This window comes from Sciurus vulgaris (assembly GCF_902686455.1).
Source record: "Sciurus vulgaris genome assembly, chromosome: 5".
In the NCBI taxonomy this organism is placed as follows: Eukaryota; Metazoa; Chordata; class Mammalia; order Rodentia; family Sciuridae; genus Sciurus; species Sciurus vulgaris.
Window position 1 is genome coordinate 51,505,714 of NC_136465.1, and position 12,912 is coordinate 51,518,625.

Here is a 12,912-nt window from a genome sequence, read left to right on the forward strand (position 1 = left end):
TTTTATGCCTACATTTTGCTGTTCACTTGAAAGTAAGTTGTAGCCATTGTGACAGATGACAGGTCACCCTGAGTCCAGCATGAGTCTTCTAAGATTAAGGACAATTTCTCATATAACTTCAGTACTATTATCAGACCTAACAGGACTAATCAGAGTTCCATTTTAGCATCTGCTATATTTTGGATCTGGAATGTCCTCAAAGGTCCGTCTGTATGTTAAAGGCTTGGACCCCAGCTGGACACTACTTGGAGGTGTCAAAACCTTCAAGAGGTGGGGACAATGGAAGATCTTTAGGTCACTGGGGGTAACCCCTTGAAGAGGATTATGGGACCCCAGTTCCTTTTTCTCTTTCTTTTGTTTCCTGGCTCTAACGCTAGCAGCTTTGTTCTACTATCCACCCCTGGCTCTGATGTTCTGCCTCACCCCAAGCCCAAAAGCAATAGCAACAACCAACCAACCATGAACTGAAACCTCCAAAATATGAGGCTAAATTAAAATGTTCCCTTTGTAAGTTGTTACAGGTATTTGTTACAGTAAGAGAGTTGATTAACATAGCATCTGTATACAATCCATATTAAGAATTTGTAAATGATTCAAAAAATGTCTTTTATAGCTTTGACTGTCTTGCTATTGTTTATTTTGTGGGTTTTGGTCCTTTCATTCTAGCAATACTTCCCACCCCTTATCTTCCTCTTCATGATCTTGATTTTTTTAAGGAAAGATAGTAATCTTGTGGAATGTTCCACAGTTTGGATTTGTCTAGATTTGTCTATGTGGTCTCTTGATATCATTTAACTTTTTTCTTTCTTTCCTCTGTACTTCCAGGAACCTGGAAGTTAAGTTTACAGCCTTGATTAAACTCAAGTTAAATATATTGTACAGGAAATAATTCGTGGATGACATGGTGTGTTTTTTTCTCTCACATGAAGATACACATACCATCAGGTTGTCTCACTATTTGAGTGGTTAATTTTGATCACTTGATTAAAGTGGTGACCACCAGATTTCTCTATTACAAAAGTAAATTTTCTCTTTGAAATTCATTATTAATAGGCAGATTATTCTTTGGCACCATAAAAGTATTGTGTCACTACAGCCTTTCACCTAATGGTTTTAGCATCCGTTAGTGATCCTTGACTTGAGTACATTATTGTAATTGAGTGATTATATATAACTGGTGATTTTAAGAAAATGACTTTAATATCAGAAAACAGGTAAGTTGAGATCTGAGAATTAGATTGAATAAAGAAAATTTGGCATATATATATATGTATATGTGTATACACACACACACACACACACACACACACACACACACACAATGGGATATCACTCAGTCATAAGAGGAAGGAAATTCTGTCATTTGCAACAAAATGGGTGGAAATGAAGGACATGATGTTAAGTGAAATAAGCCAGACACAGAAAGTCAAGTATCAGTGCAAAAAAAGGGAGGTTAAATGTAATCAGTGAATGCTTCATGCCTGTCTAGAAATATCACACTGAACCTCATTAATTTATACAACTAATATGTGTTGATTTAAGAATATTGCTAGTGATGGTTTAAAATGCAGATAATGCATGGTGCTTATATTTGACTATTCTATAATTGATATTCTCCTATAAAATTCAGATTATTTATCCACCATATCAGCACAGCCTTAGGTAAGCAGAAGAGCAAGCACAAGCACAGTTGTAAAATTTTTAGGAAATGATGCAGTATATTTGTATTAAAATGGGATAGATTCATATTTGGCTGTGTAGCTCAGTGGTAGAGTGCTTACCTAGCATGCACTAGGACCCTGGATTCAATCCCCAGTACCAGGGAGAAGAAGAAACATAAAAAACAAAAACAACAAAAATAATGAGTCTATGTTCTTTCATTTAGAGTAAAATTTTTATGAAAGTCTTCATGAGAATTTAATAATTAATAAAAATAGTCAACAAATCACTTGTCACCTTTCTTTCACCGCAATGAAAAATCTGTAATTCATAACATGCTTAATTTTATTGAAACTTATAGAGGAGATGAGACAGAACACAGTAAGTAAACTGATAAATCAAATTATAGCTTAATCTAAGCAACCAATTTATTTGGGGTGCTTTTGGGACCACCTGATTACTCTGAACTCACCCTTTTTCAAGAAAAATGAAAAGGTGTTTTATATATATATATATATATATATATATATCACATTTTCTTTAATTAGACTTTTCCAAGTCTAATTAAATTGTTTTAATATTTACCCAAACATTCACACTCAATAATTGATGTGAAAAACACTGGGATTCAGAAAAAGTACTATCAGAAAATAAAAATTAAGTAATTATAAAAATTAGCAAAAACTAAAAATTACATCTTTTGCATAAAAAGATACCAGAAGCTGGTGCAGTGGTGCACACCTATAATCCCGGCTACTCATAAGGCTGAGGCAGGAGGATCACAAATTTTAGGCCAACCTGGGCAACTTAGGGAGACCCTGTGTCAAAATCAATTTTTTTAAAAAGAGGCTGAGAATATAGCTCAGTGATAAAACACTTGCCCAGCATGCACAAAGCCCTGGGTTTGTGCTTCAGGGAGAAAAGAAGTTAATTAAAATTGTATACTCAATGTTTTATCATTTTAGAATCCCATAAAAATGAGCAACTCATGAACAATTAATAGGATGAAGTCATTTTTGTTACAAAATAGCAAGAGGGTTTATTTGTGGGAAGGAGATAACAACTCCACCAAGAAATTGTTATCTAAATGGAATTTAAGTTACACTTCAGCAATAATAACCTTAAGGTCATTTTATGATGTTTTTGGACTAAGGATTAAACTCAGAGCCTTGTGCAAGATATACACGTGCTTACCTCCAGTAATCTTTAAGCTATTTTAATAGAAAAAGAAGAAATGACTCTTTTGGAATCAGAAATATGTTTATTAATGAATAAAAACACCCAAACCTCTGGTGGGTGTAAGAGAAGGTATCAATGAAGTAGCTTAATTCCTATAATCAACCATCACTCTTTCATATATATATATATATATATATATATATATACACACACATATATATATTTAAGATGTCAATAGACCTTCATTTTATTCATTTTTATTTATATATGGTGCTGAGAAATGAACCTCACACATGCTAGGCAAGTGCTCTACCACTGAGCCCCAGTTGTAGCCCTCAACCATCACTCTTAACAACCTACTGGACTAATCTATTAGCTAATCCATATATTTGTAGAAGAAATAATATTTATATAAGCTAGAAATGAGCAAATCAGATTTCCCACCATGCTTTCATTCAAAGGAGAAGTGAGGACTGGGACTTTGATTTAGTGGAGGAGCGCTACCCTAGCATGCACAAGGCCTTGGTTTCCATCCTCAGCATCCCCTCCAAAAGAAGAAGGAGGAGGAGGGAGAGGGGGAAGAAGAAGAAGAAGAAGAAGAAGAAGAATGAAAGTCTATGAAAGGTGAGATGGGGATCAGATGGGAGGACTTTGACTTCTGAAGAATATCATATTCACAGCCGGGCACCACACACAAGCCTGTAATCACAGCAACTCAGGAGGCTGAGGTAGGAGGATCTCAAGTTTGAGACCAGCATCAGTAGTTAGCAAGTTCCCTAAGTAACTTAGGGAAAACCTGTCTCAAAAATAAATTTTTAAAAGGCAGGTAATGTAGCTCAGTTGTAGAGCACCCCAGGTTCAACCCCTGATATTAAAAAAAAAAAAAAAAAAAGAATTTCACATTCTTCCCTGAAAAGCAGAGGGTCAATGAATGCTTTGCAGCAAGGCAGCAATGTGAAGGCATTGCTGAACCTGATAGTCAGCAGCAACTCTCTTAGAGTTTGTCTTTCTCCTTCCTGCAGTACTAGAGATGGAACCAGAGCCTTGTGCTTGCTAGGCAAACGCTGTTCCACTAAACTGCAACCCCCCGCCCTCTCTTAGTTTTTTGTTTTTGTTGGTTTTGGTGGTGGTGGGTGGGTGGGTGGTTTGGGGTTTTTTTGTTGTTGCTTTGCTTTGCTTTGTTTTGGGTGGTGTTCAGGGGTTCTAACTTAGGGCCCAACACATGCTCATCAAGCAGTGTACCAGAGCTATACCCACAGCCCAGGAACAACTCTTTGAGAAACCGGAACTACTGAATTGTGAATATCCAATATGTGCCAGACACTGTGCAGGCCTAATGCTTGCTCTCTCTCATCCTCAGAGTCATTCTGCAAAGTGAAGATTGCTCCTGTTTTATGAATAAGGAATAGACTCAGAAAGCATGTCTTTCACCAAAAACCACACTATCAGTGAATCATGGGATTAAGATCCAAAGCAGGTGTGTTCCGCTTTGCACCTGGCCTTCTTTCATCCACCCAGGGCAGTGGCCAAGAAGAAAGCACCTGTTTCAAGCCTGGAAATGTAGTACCCCTATAGTGCCGCAAAGAAAAGTAGGGTTTGAGCCCGTGTGGTCTGGTGGTGGTACTAGGGTTTTATACTGTCTTTCCAGGGGCAGTGGCACAATTCAGGAATCCTCTGGGTCTATGTGTTCCTCTCTCCCACCTCCATTTTACTAGCTGTCCCTTTACCTTTACTCTAAATCTTGAAAGGCTAGGCAGAGGAATGAAGAAGTAGGGCATAGGGTACACATAGCCTGCGTAAGATGGGGATTCCAAAGGTGAGGTACTTGGCTCTCACCCTCAATGTGTCATTAAACATTTTTCTACTCTCACTTCCTTCTTACTTATTCAACTATCACTGCTACTGGAAAATCTACCTGTCCAACCATGACATTGCTGGTAAAAGCAGGAATGGGGGAGATACACTCAAGGGAGTTTGGACAGGGAGGAGATTTGTAGGTGCTAAAAATGTTGATAGCTGGGTTCAGAATATGCAAAGAATATCACTTTAAAAATTTTCTAAGGAATGGAACTGGGATTAGTGACCATTTTGGGGTAAAATCGCCAAATCACATCCCCAGTATTTCTCAAAATTTAACATATGTATGAATCACCTGAGGATCTTACTATAATAGAGAGTCAGATTTGTTAAGTCTGGGGGGGCCTGAGACTCTGCATTTTTTGTTTTGTTTTCCTCGGGTTTTGTTGGTTTGGTCTGGTGATGCTGGGGATGAACCCAGAGCCTCACACATGCAAAGGATGTGCTTTGCCACTGAGTCACATCCCCATCCCCAAGACTCTGCGTTTATTCCATTGTTGTTGTTGTTTTCTTTTTTCTTCATATTTTTGGAGGACCCCACTGGGGATTGAACCCAGGACAGCTTTACCACTGAGCTACATTCCCGGCCCTCTTTTATTTTGAAACAGGGTCTCACTTAGTTGCCCAGGCTAGGCTTCAACTTGCAATCTTCCTGCCTCAGCCTCCAGTGCTGCTAAGACTGCATTTCTAGCAAGCTCCCTTTTGATGCCAGCGCTGCTGGTCCAAGTCCTCCCTTTGCGTAGCAAGGAGTCAGATTTCCGAAAAGGACAAATCTCTGTAAAACAATTTCAGAAGGTCTTAATGTAGAGCGAATTCGAAGAACTAAATAAAAGACATTCATACAAACGATGTCCTTCAACATTAGTTGTTTAATTCAACAAATATTTATTGAGAACTTACCAAATGCCTGACATATGTGACAGAGGGAAAAGAGACCTGTCCCTGCAAATTTATGCCAATTTTCAGAGGGTAGAACTACAGAATCATAATGTTCTGAAACTAAGCAACCAAGTAAACTTGGCATGGGGAAGGGATGAGCCAGGGCTGACTCCTCAGCCGGAATCTCTGGAATTCTTCACATTTATGACCTCAGGCATAGAGTAGCCATTGCCTCTTCTCTGGGTTCCAGGTGAGTCTCAGCCAAGGTGGACGTAACAGAACAGATATTTTGCCATAAAGGCACTCCCTTCTTTCCCCAAGGGATCCAGGCTTCCCCTGGCACCCAGACAACATTGCGGTACCCATGGCCTAGGAGGGTCACCAGCCAACATCCTTCCTCCTGGAGATCCCCTCTCTGCACCTCCCAGGGTTCAACTTTCATTCTCCTAACCACAAAAAGCCCATCCATTGTCCAACCCTGGGAAGTCATAAGGTTCTCTAAACCCTTCCCTCTGGTATTGTCTGGCCACCGGGACAGAGCAAGGGGGAAGAAGGATCTGCAGGGCTTGAGCCTGAAAGGAGGCAGCAGTTTGGGGCAAGCAGGGTGTCTGGCCTAGGGTGGATTTGGGCTTGAGTCCTGATCTGCCAATTAGTGGAAGAAGTGAATTTTGAGTGAATGTTGTCATTACCAAGAGGGATTGATAATACCTCCCTCAGGGTATTTTGTGAGAATGAAAATGAGATCATTTATGTAGACCGTCTAGAAGAGTGACTGGAGCACAATGGCATCCACATTTATTCCTCTCCCTCCTTCCACCAGACCCTGCTTCCAGAGGATAAAGATGAAAGTCCTCAGAAAGGCTCAAAGGACCTCTCTGAGCTGGCCACTGCCTCCTTCTCTAGCCAGATCTGGCTCATCACTTAAACCCAGTACTTAGTCATGCTAGCTACCCAAACACCCACGTGATGCCATTCTGCAAGGTCTTTGCTCTGACACGTGCCTCCCTGTCCAATAATGCTGACCCTTCCTTCCCCCAGACCACCTGGGAAATTCATACTTCTCCAGTTCATCTCAATGCCTCTTCCATAAAACCCTTTCATCCTCAGTAAATGTGACCCTCCTCAGTAAATGTGACCCATCTCAAACATCATTACCCTATTACATGTATGATTACAGGAATGACGTGAATCTACATCATGTACAACCATAGAAATGAAAAATTGTACCCTGTTTGTGTACAATGAATAAAAATGCAGTCTGGAAAAATAAAAATAAATTTTAAAAAATGTGACCCATCCCTCCTCTGGGTCTTACCATACCCAGTGCTTACTTCTGTTCGGCATACCTAGATTCTAGTATAGGGATTGGCAAACTAGAGCCATGGACCAAGTTCAACTCATCACCCGATTGTGCAAAAACTTAATTGGAATGCAACTAAACTCATTTTTTTACATGTTGGCTAAGATTGCTTTCATGGTAATGGTATATTAGCTTTTTGTTGCTCTGACAAAACACCTGAGATAAACAACTTATAAAGAGAAAAAGGTTATTTTTTTCTTATGATTTCAGAGGTTTCAGTCCATGGTCACTTGGCCACATTGCTTTTGGGCCTGTGGTAGCATAGTACATCATGGTGGGAATGTGCAACAGAAGAGGCTGTTCAATCATAGCGATCAGGAAATAAATGAAGAGAGAGAGAGAGAGAGAGAAAGAGAGAGAGAGAGAGACGCCACTAGACGATGAGAGGCCAGGAGTGAGAGAGTGAGAGGAGAGGGACGAGAGGAGAGGGAGAGAGAGAGGAGAGAGAGAGGAGGAGAGAGGAGAGAGAGGAGAGAGAGAGAGGAGAAGAGAGAGAGAGAGGAGAGATGGGAGAGAGGAAGATAGAGAGAGAGAGGAGAGAGAGAGAGAGAGAGAGAGAGAGAGAGAGAGAGAGAGAGAGAGAGAGAGAGAGAAAGGGACCAGAGTCCCAACATCTCCTTCAGGAGCATGCTCCCAGTAACCTCACCTCACTTCCTCTTCTGGGGTCTACTTCCCAATAGTGCCTCATGCTAGTAACCAAGCCTGTAGTATATGGACCTTTTGGGGGACATTTCAGATCCACGCCCTAACAGATGGCAGAAGTATGTAGGTATGACAGACACTGTACAACCTGTAAAACCTGAACTATTTACCATCTGGCCCTTAACCAGAAAATCTGCCAACCACCTTCTCTAGTACATACTAATTTCCCCTCAAAAGATAGTTGGGTACTTGAGGGCAAGGAGTGAGGTGACTGGCCTCTGCTGCACACTGCCTGGCATGTAGCAAGAATCTAATGAACAAGGAGTTAAAGAATGCATAAGTAATTAAGAGCATACGTATTTTTTTCCCTAGCTGGAGTGAGGGCTCATGGGTGGCTTGAATTTAGAGATATAGGATCTATTTGAGATAAGGGTTTCTGGATCCCAGTAAGTATAACAGAATGAAATAGTGAAATAAAGCAGTTATCTGGGTATGAAAAGCCCAACTGCATACAAGAGATTCATCTTCCTGCAAAGCACTCCCAAGAGTGGTACCTAGGATAATCCAGAACTACAGAACCTGACAAAGTTGTGTGAACCTACTGCTGTCTGGAGAAGAGTCATATGGTCAGGTGTTGTAAAGAACAGATTTTGACAAATGACCAAATAAGTTTGTCATGGAATGATCATGACATCAAATTGGCTGAGGATTTTTTTATACTTATTTTTGTGGAGGGTCAATAACTGAAAGTTTCTTCAGACAGTGAAGATCTTTGACCCTGTAGTCGTAATGAACTTTGTCTGGTTTGATTTCCTTGAAGCAGTAATATTTGTTTCACACTGTTCTAGAGAGAGACTTAAAATCTAGTCCTAGTTCCAACACTGACTGGTTGAACTAGGGGTCCAGAGAAGTGAAAAGGTACATTAGTGAGCTGGACCAGGTGAAAGCTGAGGCATCTCCTAGCTCTACAATTTTGCAAATCTGAATTATTTTACTTTTGGCTCGGTAGTATGATGTTTCCTTCCTGCTCATGGGAATGATGTACAAGGATCACAGAGCAGAGAGAAACTGGTATGTTTTCCTGAGACAGCATTCTGTGCTCATTATTTATCTTCCTGGTATCCATCTTGCTTGAATTTTAAATATTCCCCAAAGGCCCATGTGCTAAAAATTTGGTCCCTGGTGGAAGGTGGTCAAACCTTTAATATGTGAGACCTACTGGGAGTTCTCTTAGGTTATTTGGGGCATGCCCTCAAAGGGAATTGGTGTTTCCTGCTCCCTTATGCTTTCTTCTTTGTTCCCCAGTTTGCGATATAAGCAGTTTTGTACACCATGCTTTCCTGCTCAGCCACAGGTCTAAAGGAATGGGTCCAACTAGCTGGAAGCACTAAAACTAAACCTTTTCTGTCTATAAGTTGATTCTCTCAGGTATTTTGTTATACTATTGGAAAACTGAGTAATATACCTCTCTTGTGTCGTCTGAGAATGGCTCCTGATCCTGAAATCATAGCAGTAGACACATGACCCAGGATGGGCTGATCCTCAGGATCTTTCAAGGAGCATGGGCTATAAAATTGGAGCCTGGAGCTATAACGTCTGTGTCCCCATGGCAGAACACCAGACTGAGAGAGCAGCTGTCATGCCATGAGAAGTGGAGTGATGAGGGAAGAAAAACCCAGGGTCTGCTACTCATTAGAACAGTTCACTGGTTTCTCATTCAGTCTACTCAAGGTAGCTCATGTTGCCTTCCATCCCAGGCTTTTCACAGCCCTTCAGGCAGCTGCCCAGCTACATCCGAGAGTACTGCCCTTTCCATCACCCTCTCAGTTCTCTCTGGGAGAGACTCAACTGCAAGCTCGGATCTGTACCAGGTAGTGTTGCATCAAGGTAACACAGGTTGTCTCTGGGGCCAGGCTAGATTAAAGCCTGGTTCCGTTTAGTAGTTGTATAACATTGGGTGAGTGATTTCCCTTCTCAGTACCTGTTTTCCCATCTGCAAAATGGGGATAATCAGAGCACCTATCTTATAGGAGTGAAGATATTTGAAGTGCCTGTGGGTAGAAAGTTCCTCATCAGAGGTGGCTATTAGTACTCTCCAAGATAGCCAGTCCTCCTTTTAATAAAACTATAAAAACCATGTTTTCATTCAGATTCAGGTCAAGGGAGCCAGCAGTGGCAAAATGTTTGAAACTCTGACAGCAGGAGTAGTAATGTCACTTTGTTAGTTGCAGCAAGAAGCAAGACCCCAGAGGCAGCCTTCCTACCCCATATCATCTTGTGGGAGTACAGCGGAGCCACGCAGGATCATAGAACTGTGTGTTTGCCAGGGGCAGCCACTCCCAGGAACACAGCCTCACCCAGGGACCCGACACTTCTGGGAAATAAAGGTGCAGTTTCTGGGTCCTCGAAATGTCCTCTCTTATGGGGCGTGCCAGTGCGTGCTGATAGGGGGAGTCACTGTCCTTTGACGTCTCCTTTTGTAATTGAGGAAGTTCGAACCATTGATTGAAACATGTTCTCCTTTCAGCATGGGAATGCAGCAACTTGAGCACATTAATAAACAATCGTGTCTGACTTTTTTGGCCAACTTCTAGCCGGATAGGACAACTTCAGATGTACCTTTGTTAATTGCTTTACCTTGAATCATTTATAGGAATTCAGTACTCAAGCCACCATTTCCTGTTTGGAGAGGCAGGAGTGCTTCAGGGAAATGGTGCAGAGTAGGCTTTTCAGGCCTTTGCTCCCTAGAAAGTCACCCCCTAGTACAGCTGGATGGCCTCAGAGTAACCCAAACAAATCCCATTAAGCTGGGTTGCCAGTGGAGTGTTCAGAGGTAGCTGAACTTCCTTCCCCAACTTTTCTGCTCCCTACCCTCATTTCTGGTCTGTTCTCTCAATAGAGAATGCTAATTATTGTTATTTTATTTGTTTATGTATTTTACAGTGCTAGGGATCGAACCCAGGGTCTTGTGCATGCTAGGCAAGGGCCACACGCCCAACTAGGGAATGATAATTTAATGTGTGCTTACATACCAGTGTTCCACGAATTATTATTTGATTCTTCAAAACCCCTCTGAAAGTAGATTGCATCTGGATTGCATTCTCATTTCACAGATGAAGCTCTGAGAAGTTAGGTGGCTTGCTCAGTGGCCCTCAGCAAATGACCTCGGGAATGGTTTGACTCCTGGATCACGTCTCTGTTAATACAGGAAGTCAGAGCCTTTGGGAAGCTGTGTTCCAGGTGTGGGCCTACTCAGCTCACCGGCCTCCTCCTGCCTGTCTCAACTGCACAGCAGCTTCCCCGCCTGGCCCTGCAGTAGCAGGCAGAACAGTTCTCCCAGTGGAGCACAGCTTCCTCCTTCTCTGACATCCTGACAGCCAAATGCCAGCCAGCAGGCCTCTCTATCACCACTGCAGGCATTTACAGGGACAATTTTCAAGACTAACCACAGATGGCTTTCGGCATTCTGGAGATAAAAAGAGTGATCTGTCCCAGGCCCAACAGGGTGAAGGCAGATGTGAAGTTAAGTGCCACTGCAGCTGCGGCCTCCCATCATCAGTGCTCTCCCCACTACAGGAGGATGTGGCCACTGAGGCCAATGGATCCTGTGGCTAGATGGAGGCTTCTGATTGGGGGGTGGGAGCAGAGAGGCCCAGGAGGAGATCAGGGCAGTCAGAGGACTCAAGGAAAGAGCCTTCTATTCCCATCAGTGAGTGAAATAAGCAAGAGGAAATACTATTCAAAGTCTCAGGAACTTTCTGCAGAGCCCACTAGCCTGCTCTGCCTTAAGGGCCGAGCGTGTGAACTTGTGGAGAGCATAGGGGTGGCGTGAGCTCCAGGAAACCACTTGGCGTGTGAATCTACCACAACAGAATCCCTTTAGGCCAACCCACCGTCAGTATTCCTAATGTAGTGTGGGCTCTGTGGGCAGCAAGACAGACACAACCATAACAAACTCAAATCTCATTTGAGTTGCCTCCTAGGAGAGGCTGATTCTGTCCATGTGCTCTCTGATGAGTGGACGGCAGAAATGGAGCTCCTCTGCAGTATGGTGTCCTGGCTGGGTTGCAGGTTTGATTTGGGTTGATCTTTTGGGGTTCTCTTATATTCTAGCAAGTATTTGGCCTCAAACAAGTCAGCTGACCACTCTGAGCCTCTGTTTCCTGTTCTGTGGATTGGGTATGACACTGTGAAAGATTGAATATTGAATTCTCCCCAAAGATGCATGTGTTAAAGGTTTGATCCCTGGATTGTGCTATTGGGATTCCTGCGGACCTGTAGGAGGTGGGACCTAGTGGAAAGTTCTTAGGTCACTGGGGGCATACCCTTAAAGGGGATTGTGGGACCTCACCCTACCTTCTTTGCTCTTTGCTTCCTGGGTCATGAGGTCAATGGTTTGCTCTGTCATGTACTGCTGTTATCACGTGCTGTTTTATCAGAGGCCCAAAGCCATGGAGCCACTTGATTTTGGACTGGAAACCTCCAAAACTGAGAGCTACAATAAACCATTTTTCTTTATAAGTTAGTTATCTCAGGTGCTATGATATAGTTACAGGAAGTTGACTAATACAGACATGTTCTCTGTACCTCTCACAGGATATGACATGTGAGGAACAGATGTGACAGTGCATGTGAAAGAGTTCTCTGAAAGACAAAACATTATACAGTCTAAAGTTTGTCATTAGCAACAACCACGTGGAATCTTAAAGCATTCAATGTGGGAAGTTTTTTGCTTCTCTTCGTTGGAAATCTCCTTCCTCTTTCTCTCTTTTTTCTCCAAATAGTAACTAAAACCAATCCCTTTATGGATGGGTCACAATCATCTGGGCATTTAATAAAAAGAAGACCTTACAATTGTAAATATGTATCTTTCACAGTTCAGATGCATCTCTTAAAGACCTGAGAGCCATTCTCAAAAGTGTAACTATCGAAAGAAAAAGAGATCTGTCTCCAAGACTCCCTGGGAGGACAGAAACCTCACTTTGATATTTACCAGCTCTCAAATGCAGCTGGCCCAGTCTCATTCACACTAGCCAGCACTTGGCACTTTTTACTTCTCTGACTTTGAGCCTCTGTGCTCCCCCTTAGTTACTTGCTTTTAGTTGATTTTAAACATCTCTAATTCTTGAAGTCACACAGCTTGGGCTACATATTATGAGTCTTCCACTAGCTTTACTGTAGATAACACTTCTGATGTGTAGGGTTATAATGATAACAGTTGCCTAGGTTACCTTTCATGAAGTTGAAGGCTGTTTTTGCCAAATGCACTGACTCCTCACTTGGACCTATGCAGGTGTCTGATGGGTGGCCTTTTGACATCAGGAGGCTGAAACTTC